The sequence below is a fragment of the Leopardus geoffroyi genome, chromosome C2 (genome assembly GCF_018350155.1).
Source record: "Leopardus geoffroyi isolate Oge1 chromosome C2, O.geoffroyi_Oge1_pat1.0, whole genome shotgun sequence".
NCBI lineage: Eukaryota > Metazoa > Chordata > Mammalia > Carnivora > Felidae > Leopardus > Leopardus geoffroyi.
The window spans coordinates 46,347,489-46,353,488 of NC_059333.1; positions in this window are offsets into that span (position 1 = coordinate 46,347,489).

Genomic DNA, 6,000 nt, shown 5'->3' on the forward strand with positions numbered 1-6,000 from the left:
TTCTTAACACTAGATTTAGCACCTGGGAAAGCATAACAAAATATCAAGGAGAAGTCCTTTAATTAGATGCTTGTTTAAAGATATAAAACATATAAATATTTAAAACTAAAGTCATTATTATGTATTTCTGGAAGTATAAGTCACAAGATTAAAACAGGTAATCTGCCCTCTTTTTGTTTCTCTGAGGAGATGCCCTCAAGCCCCAGTAAAGGAAATGAATGGATCACAGTCCAACTGCTTTTACTCTTTAAACCTGAAGAATTCATGTTATTTCATATATCTATAGCTACATTGATTTTTGTTGCTATATAATATTCCCTTTGTTCTGCTTTTTCTTGTCAATTGTCTAGATTTTTTTCATTCATTTGTTGTTATGACACCTAAGCTAAAATAATAATATGAACTACTACTGTGTATTTCTTTAGCCATTAGAAAGGTATGTTTTCCTGTTTTTTTTCTTTGAATGAGAAGTTTGACATCCAGCTGTGACTCTGTGAGCATGATGTGTTACCTGTCAAGTCTTACTTTAGGCTGGATGAGTATGGGAGAGACAGTTGGGGGCCTCTCAGGAGCTCAGATTTCCTCTGCAGCCACCTGTTGTATATGTCAGGCCTATAGATTCCTTTGTTCCAGTTTGAACTTCAGTAAAATACCAACTACTTTATTTCTTCTAGAAATTCACCAAAAAGCTTTGTCCATTGGTGTAATCCTATTATCATTTCTGTTATAGATCTATTCATTTTATACATTATTTTTGTCATCTAAGTAGCATGTTTGGAAAGAGGTAAAATATACATCTGTGTAAAGCCCATATTTTAATTCTGCTGATTCCTTTAAAAATAAACTATGAAATTACATATGTATTATTTAATAGATATTTAGATGTAAAGGATGATATCACAATGCTAAATTCACCTAGTTGTCTGGAACTACCACTGCTGATGTGGGATTAAACCATCCCTTAGAAATATAGATAACATACTTGAAATGCTCTGTATTATCAAGGTGCATTCGCTTTCTTAATCTGGAGATTTAAAAGAACTCACAGTTCCTACAAAAAGCTTATTCACAGTGAAGAAAACCACCAACAAAACAAAAAGGCAACCTACTGAATGGGAGAAGATACTTGCAAATGATATATCCAATAAGTGTTTAATATCCAAAATACATAAAGAATTTATACAACTGAACACCAGGAAACCCAAACAATCTGATTAAAAATGGGCAGTGGACCTAAATAGACATTTCTCCAAAGAAGACATACAGATGGCCAACAGACAGTGAAAAGATGTTCAATGTTACTAATTATCAGGGAAATGCAAATAAAAACGACAATTAGATACCACCTTATACCTGTCAAAATGTCTAAAATCAAGCCACAGGAAATAACAAAAGACAGGGGCGCCTGGGTAGCTCAGTAGGTTCAGCATCCAACTTTGGCTCAGGTCATGATCTTGTGGTCCGTGAGTTTTAGCCCTGTACTGGGCTCTGGGCTGACAGCTGAGAGCCTAGAGCTTCCTTCAGATTCTGTGTCTCCCTCTCTCTCTGTCCCTACCTTGTTCACACTCTGTTCTCTCAAAAACAAACACACATTAAAAAAATTAAATAAAAAAAGAAAAAATAACAAAGGACAAAAAGGAACTCTCATGCGTTTGGTGAGAATGCAAACTGGTGTAGCCACTGTAAAAAAAAGTATGGAGATTCCTCAAAAAAATAAACAGAATTATCATATGATACAGTAATTCTTCTACTGAGTATTTACCTGAAGAAAATGAAAAAACTAATTCAGAAAGATATATGCAACCCTATGTTTATTACAGCATTGTTTACAATAGCTAAGATGTGGGAGTGACCCAAGTGCCTATCCATAAATGAATGCATAAAGAAGAAATTGTAATAGTGGAATATTACTCAGCCATAAAAAGAATGAAATCTTGCCATTTGCAAAAACATGGAAGGACCTTGAGAGAACTATGCTAAGTGAAATGTAAGTTGGAGAAAAACAAAGGCCATATGATTTTACTCAGATGTGGAATTTAAGAAAAAAAAAAACAAATGAACAAAACAAAGAAAAAAAGAGACAAATATAAAAAGCAGACAAATACAGAGAACAAACTGGTGGTTATCAGAGGGGAGGATGGGTAAAACAGATAAAAGAGATTAAGAGTACACTTACCATGATGAGGTGTGAGAAATGTATAGAATTGTTGAATCACTATATTGTACATCTGAAATATAATACTGTATGCTAATTATACTTGAATAAAAATTTAAAAATAAAATAACTTACAGTTCCTACCTCTTTAAACACATATAGTATATACATTTTTTTCATCACTTTCCAATACTTTCTATTGTTCAGAAGATTGTTGAAAAAAGTATCTTAGATTGTATTCAAAGAACCAGGTTAAGAAAAAAAATAAACACCAATCAACACTAGAACAGTATTTCTCAACATCTAGGTTGTAGACTAGCTATGGTAAAATCTTACTGAGTATGTGTATTAGGTGTATGTCACAATCTCTCTGGTATAGGCTTTCATGTTGTTGTTCTTTTAAAATGGTGGTCTTTAAACTTTAGTGAACATTAAGATCATGTGGAGAGTTTGTGAAAACATATTGACAGGCTCCACCATTAGTGTTTCTGAGTCAGCAATGTTAATCTGTTGGTTTGAAACCATACTTAAAATAATCAGTGAAGCAAAATTTGTGTAATATTTAGAGACCAGTCAAAATAGAGTTTCTACACATTCTCTATCTCCTACTTAAACACAATATGCAAATATTCTAAAGGTTTCTATCTTCTGGTTTGTACGTTCCTCCCTGCTGTGGGAGGGTGGGTCCAGATTTCATTTGGGCTTCTGTTTCAAAGTATGAAGAATTGTGGACCATTTTATAACTTTCTCTTGGGTGCCATGATTGAAAGTGATGATAGCAAATCAAAACTCCATTGCCTCATTTGAGTAAGGTTAATGGATAGGACCTCAGTTAATTAAAAAAAAAAGAATTTTCAAGCTTATTTAAGAAACAAAGCAGATGAACATATGGGAAAGGGGGAGGAAAGAGAAAAGAGGGAAATAAACCACAAGAGACTCTTAACAATAGAGAACAAACTGAGGGTTGATGGAGGAGAGTTGGAGTTGGGCTAGATGGGTGATGGGTATTAAGGAGGGCACTTGTGATGAGAACTGGGTGTTGTATGTAAGTGATGAATCACTGAATTCTACTCCTGAAACCAATATCGCACTGTATGTTAACTAAAATTTAATTTAAGAAAATGAAGAAAAAAAAGAAATTTCAAGCTGGATCAACTTTAGGTTCATCATTATCAATGAAAATTCACAAACAAGATGTTCCAGATGTTATAATAAAGTGATGTTTACCTCTTCTGAGAAAGTACTTTCTAAATGAGACTTATTTGGAGTGCATGCGTGGCTCAGTCAGTTAAGTGTCTGATTCTGCATCTCAGCTCTTGAACTCAGGGTCATGAGCTCAAGCCCTGTGTTTGCCTCCATGCTGGGTGTGAAGCCCACTTAATTACTTACCTACCTACCTACCTAACTAACTAACTAACTAAAAGATTTATTTGTGGGAAACAGCTAACAGTAGCATCATGACATTTTCTTCTATTTTCAATATAAAACAAGAAATTGAATAAATCACAATGTATTGTTTTATTAGTATAGGATTTTCCAGTGTAGCAGAATCAATATGATTATATAGATATAGATCTAGAAGAAGAAATCTTTATAATATAAAGATTTTTTAATACAATATTGGCTCATTTAATTATTAAGTCTGAGAAACTATCGTTTGCAAGCTAGAGACAGGGAGAGCCTTTGTTGTAGCTCAAAGGCCTGACCCAGGAGAGCTCTGGTATAGATTCCAGGCCAAGTCTGAGTCCTCAAATCAGGATCACCAAGGGCAGGGAAAGATCAATGTAAAGCAGCCAGGCAGAGATACATTCAGCCATCCTCTGTCTTTTTTGTTTAATTCAGGCGCTCACCATAATGGTGAGCTCTATCTGCTTTACTTAGTCCACCAATTCAATACTAATAACTTTTGGAAATACTCTTACAAACACAACCAGAAAAAATGTTTAATAAGATATCTGGACATCCTGCAGTCTAGTCAAATTGACACATAAAATGAAACATCATAAGTCCACCCGATGTCACTTTGCACACACACACACACACACACACACGCAATTCCTTAAATTATATTTAATCCCCAAATTAGGACAACAGCATGGTGATAATTCTGCCTCACATGATAAAAGTATGCCGTGTACATCGAAAATGCACTAAACCCTTCCCCAGAGGAGGAGGTGAATTCCTTGAGTAATATTTACTCATCTTTTTGATATCTGGTAACTTAAATATTATGATGTCAAATTAACAATGCTTAATTATATAAGATATAGGCAATACATCTTATGTTACATGGATAAAGGAATAATAGTGAAAAGAAAACAAAGACATTTGCTACATGTACACATACAGGCACGCAAAAACGTACTCATAAAATTAAGGAGGCAAATACTCATGGCAATTGCTGTCCTCATTTCTGTAACTGATTATGTATATATAGTTAGAATTTATAACTACAGTCCTCTATTACCCATTGCATATTCCCTCTGCCTTCAGTAAGTACCTCAGCTGGTCAAGTCCTTTACCTGATGGGGTAACACAAACTTTTATTCCTAAAGAGTCTGGGCCAATAGAAGTCCTTCCTGCATTAATTTTTTGAAGTTTTCTATTGACCATAATCACAAGGAATGATATACTGAGAGACACCCTAAATGATCTGTATTCCAGACACATTCATCCTTACCTCCACTGTGGACTAGTCCCATTTTCCCTTGATAATCAGCATCAACCACCAGAGCCAACACAGTAACTTCATTTTTTTCTGACCATTCAAGGAATGTAGAACTCAAAGAAACTATGCTGATCTTTTTTTTCTTTCTTTCAAGATTTTATTTAAATTCAAGTTATTTAACATATAATGTAATATTGGCTTCAAGAGTAGAATTCAGTGATTTATCATTACATATAACACCCAGTGCTTATCACAATAAGTGGCCTCCTTAATGCCCATCACCCATTTAGCTGATCCCTCCACACGCTTCCCATCCAGCAACCCTCAGTTTATTCTCTACAGTTAAGAGTCTCTTATGGTTTGCCTCCTTCTCTGTTTTTATATTATTTTATTTTTCCTTCCCTTCCCTTATGTTCATCAGTTTTGCTTCTTAAATTCCACATATGAATGAAATCATATGGTATTTGTCTTTCTCTGACTGAGTTGTTTTGCTTACCATAATATACTCTAGTTCCATCCACATGGAAAAGGCAAAAATTCATTCTTTTTGATGGCTGAGTAATATTCCATTGTGTATATATACCATCTGCCTTATCCACTCATCAGTTGATGGACATTGAGGCTCTTTCCATAATTTGGCTGTTGTTGATAGTGCTGCTATAAACATTGGGGTGCATATTCCCTTTTGAATCAATATTTTTGTATCCTATTTTTGTATCCTATAGATAAATTCCTGCTAGGGCAATGGCTGGGTAGTAGGGTAGCTCTATCTTTAACTTTTTGAGGAAATTCTACACTGTTTTCCAGAGTGGCTAAACCAGTTTACACCCCCCCAACAGTTCCCCATTCTCCACATCCTTACCAACATCCGCTGTTTCTTGAGTTCATTTTAACCATTGTGATAGGCGTGAGGTGGTATCTTGTAATTTTGATTTGTATTTCCCTGATGATGAGTGATGTTAAGCATTTTTTTCATGTGTCTATTAGCCATCTTTACGTCTTCTTCGGAGAAATGTCTGTCCATGTGTTCTGCCTATTTCTTAATTGAATTATTTATTGTTGGGGGGTTGAGTTTGATAAGCTCTTAATATATTTTGGAAACTTGCCCTTTATCCAATACTAAAAGCTCTGCAAGAATTATTAAAGGGGGCCCTTTGAGTGGGAAAGAGAGACCAAA